Source organism: Ranitomeya variabilis, chromosome 1 (assembly GCF_051348905.1).
Source record: "Ranitomeya variabilis isolate aRanVar5 chromosome 1, aRanVar5.hap1, whole genome shotgun sequence".
NCBI classification, from domain to species: domain Eukaryota; kingdom Metazoa; phylum Chordata; class Amphibia; order Anura; family Dendrobatidae; genus Ranitomeya; species Ranitomeya variabilis.
Genome location: NC_135232.1, coordinates 407,036,207 through 407,048,448, shown reverse-complemented (window position 1 = coordinate 407,048,448; position 12,242 = coordinate 407,036,207).

Sequence of the window (12,242 nt, the reverse complement as noted above, 5' to 3'; positions counted from 1 at the left end):
ATGGCCGCCATTAACCAATCACAAGCCGTGACGTCACGGGAGGCTGGACACGCGCGCTTTTTAAAATGGGCGCGTGTCCAGCCTCCCGTGATGTCCCGGCTTGTGATTGGTTGCGCCGTGGTCAACCAATCACAAGCCGGGAGGCTGGACACGCGCGCATTTTAAAATTTTAAAATGCGCGCGTGTCCAGCCTCCCGGCTTGTGATTGGTTGATCGCGGCGCAACCAATCACAAGCCGGGACGTCATGGGAGGCTGGACACGCGCCCATTTTAAAATGCGTGCGTGTCCAGCCTCCCGTGACGTCACGGCTTGTGATTGGTTGCGTCTCCCATGTGACTGCGACGCAACCAATCACAAAGCCGGGACGTAATTTTAAAATCCTTAAGGACCTGAAATTACGTCACGGCTTGCTGTGATTGGTTGCGTCGCCCATGTGACTGCGACGCAACCAATCACAACGCCGGAACGTAATTTTAAAATCCTGAAGGACCTGAAATTACGTCACGGCTTGCTGTGATTGGTTGCGTCCCGGTCACATGGGCGGCACGCAACCAATCACAAGCCGGGACTCACGTAAAGGAAAGAAAAGCGCGAATTTTAAACAAAGAACGCTGCCGCTTCCCTCGGTAAGGTGCAGGCTGCGTCGGAGAGGTGAGTATAGCAATATTTTTTATTTTAATTCTCTCTTTTACACATTTTTACATTAATGTTGTTTCGATACCGATACCCGATATCACAAAAATATCGGATCTCGGTATCGGAATTCCGATACAGCAAGTATCGGCCGATACCCGATACTTGCAGTATCGGAATGCTCAACACTACTATTGATCAAACACAGCCTGGAGCACTGTCCACAACTTTTCATCTGTATAACTGCAATCTCCAAGGCATATCAATTTCAACACTGCTTGATTGTGGTGAGCACTGGCTGCGCAGTACAGAGGTGGTGGGGATTTGATCTGCACTGTTGGAACATGTGTCTCATTAAGACAGAGGTTGCGGGTGCAGGTGGAAGCCCTAGAGGAGACAGAGGAGGAGGCAGAAGAAGTGGAGGAAATGTTAACTGTAGAGGTTTGTCCTGCAAGCCTTGGGGATTCCAAGACTTGTGGAGCAGCACCTGCCCCCACAGCCACCAGAGTCACCCAGTGCCCAGTCAGCGAGATGTAATGCCCTTGGCCATGCTTACTCATCCAAGTGTGTGTGGTGAAATGTACTCTGGCAGCCAGAGATTTAGTCAAGGAATGGGTGATGTTGTCTGCAACATGCTGGTGTAGCACAGGCACAGCTTTCTTAGAAATGTAATGGCAACTGGGCAATTGGTACTGGGGGACTGCGCAGCCATCAGCTTTCGGAAACTGTCTGTATCTACCAGGTGGAAAGGCAATATTTCCATGGCCAACAGATTGAAGATGGTGTAGTTCAACCTCTAAGCTTTGTCATGCGTAGGAGGAAACAATCTTTTAAGTGACCATTAGTGTTGAGCATTCCGATACCGCAAGTATCGGGTATCGGCCGATACTTGCGGTATCGGAATTCCGATACCGAGATCCAATACTTTTGTGGTATCGGGAATCGGTATCGGATCCATATTACTGTGTAAAATAAAGAATTAAAATAAAAAATATTGATATACTCACCTCTCCGGAGGCCCCTGGACATCACCGCTGGTAACCGGCAGCCTTCTTTGCTTAAAATGAGCGCGTTTAGGGCCTTCCATGACGTAACGGCTTCTGATTGGTCACGTGCCGCTCATGTGACCGCCACGCGACCAATCACAAGCCGTGACATCATTCTCAGGCCCTAAACTCCTCATTCTAGGAATTTAGGACCTGAGAATGACGTCGCGGCTTGTGATTGGTCGCGTGGCGGTCACATGAGTGGCACGCGACCAATCAGAAGCCGTGACGTCATGGAAGGCCCTAAACGTGCTCATTTTAAGCAAAGAAGGCTGCCGGTTAACAGCGGTGATGTCCAGGGGCCTCCGGAGAGGTGAGTATATCAATATTTTTTATTTTAATTATTTATTTTACACTGTAATATGGATCCCAGGGCCTGAAGGAGAGTTTCCTCTCCTTCAGACCCTGGGAACCATCAGGATACCTTCCGATACTTGGTGTCCCATTGACTTGTATTGGTATCGGGTATCGGTATCGGCGATATCCGATACTTTTCGGGTATCGGCTGATACTATACGATACCAATGCTTTCAAGTATCGGACGGTATCGCTCAACACTAGTGACCATAACTGCGGAACCGTGGCTGGCTGCAGTGCTGAGAGAGAGCGGAGTACTGTGAACCGGACAAACTGCTGGACTGTGAGATAGGTGCAGGAGGAGATGTTATGGTGGATTGAGAAGGTTGTGGTGTGCTTGTTCTCTGAGATCGGTCAAAAACGGCAGGCATGTCCGCTTTCATTATAGGTGATTGCGGGCTCTCAGTCAGCGTGACTGGAGTGGGTAAAAAACCTGAGGTTCTGCGTTCAAAGACCTGCATCTCAATAGTTGGTACGGTAACAGAGGAGTAGGAAGAAGTCAAAGATGCGATTGATGGGGTGGCTGAAGGTTGTTGATGGTTGTTGAGGTCCGCTGGTCTGCATTTTAGTGTAGTGGGTTTCCCAGAATAAGGCATGTTGATTGCGCATGTAGTAGTCAAATTATTGCACTTTTTTACCTCTGAGTTGGCTCATCCTTTGCAGGGTCGAAAAGGGCCCAGGCTAGTCAACCCTTGCCACCCCTGTGAGCTGCAGACAAAAAGCCGCTGCTGGTCACAGCCAAAGTTGTGGCTCATCGTGGCTGCATCACTATGTGTCTGCAATGTATGGTACAACGTAACCTCCATATCTTCCTCCCAAGATGACCTACTCAGCTGTGTGCCTCTATGTTCACGTCAACTGGGATCTAACACCTCATCATCATCATCATTTTCTGTGTTATCACATTCCTCGACCTTGGAGTCACCTCCTCCTCTTCCTGCACTGATAGAACAGTACAATCTGGATGTACACGCCTCTGTGACAAAGAAGATATGCTACAAACAATTTGAAAGTCAGATGTCCCCAACTGTATGATGTACAAGAATTTTTGGTGGCCTCTAGATTAGGCCTCTATAATACTACAAACTATTTTAAAGTCAGGTCCTTTACTGTATGACACTAGGAACAGAACAATTTTTTGAGGCCTCTTGATCAGGCCTTCATAACACACTAGATGCTACAAACTATTTCAAAGTCAGGTCCCCTACCATATAACACTAGAAACAGAAGAAGTTTTGTGGTCTCTGGATCATGCATCTATAACACACTGGATGCTGCAAACTATTTTAAAGTCATGTCCCCTACTCTATGACACTATTAACAGAAGCATTTTTTTGCCCTCTGGATTAGGCCTTTATAACACACTAGATCCTTAAAACTATTTTAAAGTCAGGTCCACTACTGTATTTCACTAGGAGCAGAATACTTTTTTGCGGCCTCTAAGTCAGGCCTCTATAACACATTATAGATGCTACAAACTATTTTAAAGTCAGGTCAACTACTGTATGACACTAGGAACAGAAGGATTTTTTGTGGCCTCTGGATAAGGCCTCTATAACACACTATAGATGCTGCAAACTATTTTAAAGTCAGGTCCCCTACTGTATGGCCCTAGAATCAGAAGAATTTTTTGGTGGCCTCTTGATCAGGCTTCTACAGCTTAATTTCAACCCAACAAAATGACAAAGTGTGATACAGTGGGCTGTCTAACTTTTTGCAACTGAAAAATTATAACTTTTCTTTAATGTGCATTAGGTCTGCTGACAGTTTTATATCACCACAGCACTAAATGACAACGTGGTATACGGCGGGCCGTATCATATTCAGCAACAGAAAAAATTATAATTTTTTTAATTCGCGTTAGGTCTGCAGACAGGTTCTTATCCCCACCACAAAATTACGACGTGGAATACAGCAGGCTTTTTCACATTTAGCAACAGAAAAAATTATAATTTTTTTGAATGTGCCTTTGGCCTGCAGACAGTTTCATATACCCACAGCACAAAATTACAAGGTGGGATACATCAGGCCGTTTCATATTTAGCTAGTGAAAAAATATTATTTAGAATGCTATACTCATGCATGGAGCACAATAAAAGCAGTCCACAACACACTTATATGCAATGTGTAATGTTGGCTTTGTCTGTGGACCTCTGTAATAGGCAAAACAAATGCTGGAAGGTAAATTTATCAGTAACACTGGACACTAGCTAGCTACACTATCTGACATACAGCCGCCTAGCTAGCTAACTAAAATCTTGCTGCTAACAGTGCCTGTATCAGTAGCAGCCTCTCTGCACTGATACAGCATCAAAATGGCGCTAAAACAAGATATCCACTATTTATATGGAGAGGGACATGTGATTTCACCACCCAATGACACAAACCATTGTGTCAGGACATTGAGGGTGTTTCCTGTTGTGAATTCCGTTCTGGAGCTCCCTCCTGTGGTTGCTAATGGTATTTTTGTGAGTTCTGCCCTTGGGCTCCCTCTGGTGGTTTCGAGTAGAACTGCTGCTCCGTTAGGTAGCTGTAGCAGCTGCCATCACTGATCGCCTTGCCTGGGTTTGTTATTTAAACCTACTCTGGGCTTTAGTTCATGCCAGCTGTCAATGTCTTAGGTTGGATTTGGTTCTCTCCTTGGATTTCTCATATGGCCTGTCCTTGTCAGCAAAAGATAAGTTTCTGCTAGTTCTTATTTGTCCTTTTGCTTTGGACACTATTGCTTTGTCAAATATGTCTCTTTTTGTCCAGCTTGTCACTATGTCATATTCAGGCTAGCTGGAAGCTCTGGGAAGCAGATTTGCCCCTCCACACCGTGAGTCGGTGTGGAGTTCATTTTTGTAAACTCTGCGTGGATTTTTGTAGTTTTTTTAATACTGACCGCACAGTATCCTTTTCTCTCTGCCTATGAAGTTTAGTATTGGCCTCCTTTGCTGAAAACTGATTTCATTTCTGTGTATGTCATTTCCCTCTTCACTCACAGTCAATATTTGTGGGGGCTATCTTTCCTTTTTGGGGTTTTCTCTGAGGCAAGATAGCTTTCTATTTTCTTCTTTAGGGGTAGTTAATTCTTAGGCTGTGAAGAGGTGTCTAGGGAGAGTCAGGAGCATCCCCCGGCTATTACTAGTGTTGTTGTTAGGATTAGGGACTGCGGTCAGTAGAGATACCACCTCCCCAGAGCTCGTCCCATGTTGCGTTTTAGCCACCAGGTCATATCGGTGTGGCCTCTTAACCACCAGGTCATAACAGTTTCCTGCTCCTTAATTGGCTAGCACACATACAGTTAGAGAAAAAAAATGACTGTTTAGAAGAACGTCATGCCTCTTAGCTCTGCAATCCACCTCCCCTTATCAAACACGTGCCAAACGCTCATGATACACCACCATTATCGTTGCTAACGGGCTGAAAATACTTTTGTGGCAACGCAAATATTTTCCCCCGCTTTTATCAAATGTTACCGATTTTTTCTGATTTTATAAACTTTTGCTCGTGTTTCCGATCACGAATACGAATGTGCCATATTCGTGCCAAATTTATGTTTGGCGATTGTTTTACGAACAATTTCGCTCACCATTAATTAACACCTCTTTGCCAAGAGTGGTATATTTATTGCACAGGAGGAAGGTACTCAATATGAAACACCATACATTTGTGGTGCTTCAATTGTCCAAACTTAGCAACTTATCCAGCCTTTAACCCCTTCACCCCGAAGCCTGTTTTCAACTTCCTGACCAGGCCATTTTTTTCAATTCTGACCACTGTCACTTTATGAGGTCATAACTCTGAAACGCTTCAACGAATCCTGGTGATTCTGAGAATGTTTTCTCAAGATATATTGTACCTTATGATAGTCATAAAATTTCTTTGATTTGACTTGCGTTTATTTGTGAAAAAATGGAAATTTGGTGAAAATTTTGAAAATTTCACAATTTTCAAATTTAGAATTTTTATTCTGTTAAATCAGAGAGTAATGTGACACAAAATAGTTAATAAATAACATTACCCACATGTCTGCTTTACATTACCACAATTTTGGAAACATAATTTTTTTTTTAGGAAGTTATAAGGGTTAAAAATTGACCAGCGATTTCTCATTTTTACTACAAAATTTGCAAAACCATTTTTTTTAGGGACCACCTCACACTTGAAGTGACTTTGAGGGGTCTATATGACAGAAAATGCTCAAAAGTGAAACCATTCTAAAAACTGCCCCCCTCAAGGTACTTAAAACCACATTCAAAAAGTTGCTTCATGGGAATTTTTAGAATGTTTAAAAAAAATTTGAACATTTAACATTTTTGCACAAAATTTTTACTTCAGATCCAATTTGTTTTATTTTACCAAGGGCAACAGGAAAAATTGGACCACAAAAGTCGTTTTACAATTTGTCTTGAGTACGCCGATACCCCATATGTTGGGGTAAACCATTGTTTGGGCACATGGCAGAGCTCGGAAGGGAAGGAGCGCCATTTGACTTTTCAATGCAAAATTTGCTAGAATTGAGATCAGACACCATGTCGCGTTTGTAGAGCTCCTGATGTGCTTAAACAGTGGAAACCCCCCACAAGTGACCTAATTTTTACAACAAAATTTACAAAACCATTTTTTTAGAGGCCACCTCACATTTGAAGTCATTTTTTTGGGGTCTATATGGCTGAAAACACCCAAAAGTGACACCATTCTAAAAACTGCACCCCTCATAGTGCTGAAAACCACATTCAAGAAGCTTATTAACCCTTCAGGTGCTTCACAGCAGCAGAAGCAACATGGAAGGAAAAAATTAACATTTAACTTTTTAGTCACAAAAATTAACTTTTAGTAGCAATTTTTTAATTTTCCCAAGGGTTAAAGGATAAACTGGACCCTGATAGTTGTTGTACAATTTGTCCTGTATACGCCGATATCCCATATGTGGGGAGAATCACTGTTTGGGCGCACAACGGGGCTCAGAAGAGAAGAAGCGCCATTTTACTTTTTGAATGAAAAAATTGCCCCAATCTTTAGCGGACACCATGTCGCGTTTGGAGAGCCCCTGTGTGCCTAAAAATTGGAGCTCCCCCACAAGTGACGCCATTTTGGAAATTAGACCCCCCAAGGAACTTATATAGATGCATATTGAGCACTTTCAACCCCCAGGTGCTTCACAAATTGATCCGTAAAAATGAAAAAGTACTTTTTTTTTCACAAAAAAATTATTTTAGCCTCAATATTTTTGTTTTCACATGGGTAGCAGGATAAAATGGAACCTAAAATTTGTTGGGCAAATTCTCCTGAGTACACCGATACCTCATATATGGGGGTAAACCACTGTTTGGGCACACGGCAAGGCTCGGAAGGGAAGGAGCGCAATTTGACGTTTTGTATGAAAAATTAGCTCCAATTGTTAGTGGACACCATGTCGTGTTTGGAGAGCCCCTGTGTGCCTAAAGATTGGAGCTCCCCCACAAGTGACCTCATTTTGAAACCTAGACCCCCCAAGGAACTTATCTAGATGTGTGGTGAGCACTTTTACCCCCCAGTTGTTTCACTAAAGTTTAGAATGTAGAGCCGTGAAAATTAAACAATCATTTTTTCTTTCCACAAAATGATCTTTTAGCCCGCAATTTTTTTCCCAAGGGTAACAGGAGAAATTGGACCACTAAAGTTGTTGTCCAATTTCTCCTGAGTTCGCTGATACAGCATATGTGGGGGGAACCACTGTTGGGCGTAAGGGAGAGCTCGGAAGGGAAGGAGCACCGTTTGGAATACAGACTTAGATGGATTGGTCTGCAGGCATCACATTGCATTTGCAGAGCCTCTGATGTACCTAAACAGTAGAAACCCCCCACAAGTGACCCCATATTGGAAACTAGACCTCCCAAGGAACTTATCTAGATGTGTCATGAGAACTTTGAACCCCAAGTGTTTCACTACAGTTTATAATGCATAGCCGTGAAAATAAAAAATCCTTTTTTTTAGCCCCCGGTTGGACCCCAAAATTAGTTGTCCAATTTGTCCTGAGTACACTGATACTCCATATGTGGGGTAAACCCCTGTTTGGGTGCACGGGAAAGCTCGGAAGGGAAGGAGCACTGTTTTAGTTTTTCAATGCAGAATTAGCTGGAATTGAGATCGGACGCCATGTCGCGTTTGGAGAGCCCCCGATGTGCCTAAACAGTGGAAACCCCCCAATTATAACTGAAACCCTAACCCAAACACACCCTTAACCCTAATCCCAACCATAGCACTAACCACACCCCTAACCCTAATCCCAACTCTAATCCCAACTATAAATGTAATCCAAACCCTAACTTTAGCCCCAACCCTAACCCTAACTTTAGCCCCAACCCTAACCCTAACTTTAGCCCCAATCCTAACCCTAACCCTAACCCCAGCCCTAACCCTAACCCCAACCCTAACCCCAACCTTAACTCTAGCCCTAACCCTAACCCTAACTCTAGCCCAAACCCTAACCCTAACACTAACCCTAGCACTAACCCTAATGGGAAAATGGAAATAAATGCATTTTTTTAAAATTTTATTATTTTTCCCTAACTAAGGGGGTGATGAAGGGGGGTTTGATTTACTTTTATAGCGTCTTTTTGGCGGATTTTTATGATTGGCAGCCATCACACACTAAGAGACGCTTTTTATTGCAAAAAATAGTTTTTGCATCACCACATTTTGAGAGCTATAATTTATCCATATTTTGGCCCACAGAGTCATGTGAGGTCTTGTTTTTTGCGGGACGAGTTGACATTTTTATTGGTACCATTTTCGGGCACATGACATTTTTTGATCACTTATTATTCCGATTTTTGGGAGGCAGAATGAACAAAAACCAGCAATTCCTGAATTTCTTTTAGGGGGGGCGTTTATACCGTTCCACGTGTGGTAAAATTGATAAAGCAGCTTTATTCTTCAGGTCAGTACGTTTACAGTGATACCTCATTTATATCATTTTTTATGTTTTGGCGCTTTTAGACAATAAAAACTATTTTATATAAAAAATAGTTGTTTTTGCATTGCTTTATTCTGAGAGCTATAACTTTTTTATTTTTCTGCTGATGATGCTTTATGGTGGCTTTTTTTTGCGGGACAAGATGACGTTTTCAGTGGTACCATGTTTATTTATATCCGTCTTTTTGATCGCGTGTTATTCCACTTTTTGTTTGCCGGTATGAGAATAAAGCGTTGTTTTTGCCTAGTTTTTTTTTTTTTTTTGCGGTGTTCACTGAAAGGGTTAACTAGTTGAATAGTTTTATAGAGCGGGTCGTTTTGGATGCGGCGATACCAAATATGTGTACTTTTATTGTTTTTTTTTATTTACATAAATAAATGAATTTATTGGGAAATTTTTTTTTTCTTTGTTTGGGAATTTACATTCTTTTTTTTATTTTTACTTTCTAACATTGTCCCAGGTTGGGACATCACTATATTAGATCAGATCGCTGATCTGACACTGTGCATAGCACTGTGTCAGATCAGCGATCTGACAGGCAGTGCAGGAGGCTAGTCAGCTCACTTCAGGACCTGGAAGGAGCCCCGTGGCCATCTTGGATCCGAGGACTCCTTCCAGAACACCGGAACAACGCAATCGCATCACGTTGTTCTGGTGGGAGAGCGCAGGGAACCCCCATCCCTGCACGATGCCCCTCTATGTCGCTGTCACTACTGGCATCATTGACACCCCGCTGGCATCATTGCTGCGGGGTGTCAGCTGTCATATACAGCTGACACCCGCACACGATCGCCGCGGCTCTCACTGTGAGGCCGCGCGATTGTGCCTCCGTACTAGTACTGTGGTTTGTGGGAACTCAGTTCCCGTAGAGCAGTACTAGTACAGCGCATGTCAGGAAGGGGTCAAGCACTGGGTGTCAATCAGCGCCTCAAAACAAGAAAACAGGAGCGTGCTCAATACTACAATACTTTTGACAACAAGCAGTGCAGCATCCCATAGACATCTTCCAACTTCCAAATATGATAATACTACATTTTGCAAGTCAAATGCACACACATTAGGCAAAAAGTCTTAGAATTGTATGATAAATTTGGTAATTATGTTAATTGTTATCGCTAATGAGATATTAATAGTTGATATTTTTATGGGAAATTAAGAAATCTAAGAACCATTTAAAGTTGTTTTTCAGTAATTTTCTCTTCCGTTTTAAAACTAGAAGTGAATTGATAAAACTTCATCAAACAGTATTGCAATACATATCTCTATGAACAGATGTCATGCTTATTACAAGGAAATGCATTTGCTGTTTCTTTTGTAAAATTTTGTTCTCTGTTTGTGAAAACATCATATGTATCTCAGAAAATGACACCAGCAACATCGTTTTGAAGCTAAATTACTTTTTACTCACAAGTCTGAAGTTTTGGACTGATTAATTATTCTGAGCAAGAATCAAGTATCAGGAATTCTGGAGGTTGCAATTTACAGATGAAGGAAACTTAAAATAATCATGACATGATAGAAAGGTAACTGTCTTAACCCCTTACTGACAGATGAGGTTATGGTTCATCAAATGTCAGCTCCCAGACTTTGATACAGGCTCAGGAACAGAACTTGCATCTCTGTCAGCAAATGGTAGTTGTATTATTCAATTATTACCTGCCTCTAATAGCTGCAAGTGGAGAGGAGTTAAGGCTCTTTAAGTTAAGGCCCTTGAAAGAACAGGAGAAAGAAACAAAAGTGCAAAAACAGAAAATTGCCATATCGGAAAGGGGTTAACCCCTTTCAACCTTAAACATAGCCATACGTCCCCATGACCTGGTACTTATTGACCTGGAACATATGGATACGTCAAGGTGATTTTGCGCTCACAGATGCTGTGATCCTGACAGATGACACCCGAACTCAGTGCCAGGAGCGGTCCTGCACTGCTCCTGGTACTTTAACCCCCTAAATTCTGCAACCTAACTTGATCTCACCATTTCGGGAGCAGGCAGAGGCCTTGGATTGGAGATAATACAACATTATTGCGGGGTCTCGATCTTTGCCATGGTGACCTGATGTCGTCAGGACAGCGTCCAGGTAACCAGAGCTAGCAAAGATACTTGATCATACTCACAGCATAATGAAACAAGTTTGCCTGTCAGGGCAGCACTGACAGTTTGCATAGCATAGTGGTGCTCCTGCCTCCATATGCTATACAAGCAATCAACCTGCAAAAAAGTAAACAAGTTTAAAAAAAGTGAAACATTTAAAAAAAAATATATATATAAAGCAAAAAAATAATAATTATTATAATAAATCTATGTATTATGTATAAATATAAATATATATATATTGCACCATGAATATTTTTTTTAATATAGATATGAATAATCAAAGTACATATATTTAGTATCGCCGAGACCGTAGGAACCCGACCTATAAAACTGTCCCACCAGTTAACTCCTTTAGTAAACACTGTAAAAAAAAAAAAAAAGAAGCAGCTGAAAACAATGCTTTATCATCATAGCGCCAAACAAAAAGGGGAATAACACGCAATCAAAAAGACAAATATAAATAACATGGTACCGCTGAAAAATTCTGCAATTGTTCTGCAAAAAACAAGTAGTTAAACAGCTCAATCAGCGAAAAAATGAAAAAGTTATAGCTCTCAGAATAATGCCATGCAAAAATAATTATTTTTTCTATAAAAATAGTTTTTATTGCGTAAAAGCGCCAAAACCTAAAAAAATAAACGTGGTAAGGCTGTAATCGTACTGACCCGAAGAATAAAGCTGCCTTATCAATTTTACCACACGCTGAATCACATAAAAAAGAAAATAAAAAAACAATTCCTAAAATGCTGGTTTTGTTCTTTCTGCCACCCAAAAATCAGAATGGAAAGCGATCAAAAAAATCATGTGTCCGAAAATGATACCAATAAAAATGTCACCTCGTTCCGCAAAAAGCAAGCTCTCGCATGACTCTGTCAGCCTAAATATGGAAAAATTATAGCTCTCAACATGTGGCGATGCAAAAACTGTTTTTTGCAAAAAAAAGCGTCTTTTAGTGTGTGGAAGCACAAACATAAAAAACTATATACATTTCTGGCATTGCTGTAATCGCACCAACCTGAAGAATAAAAAGAGAAGGAAAGAACTACATAATGATGTGCACACTCATAAATATGCAAAATATACACAATGTTTATTGGCATAAAGAGACATAAATCTGAATTGTGCATTCAAAAAGTCAAATGGCACTACTTCCCTTCCAAACTCTG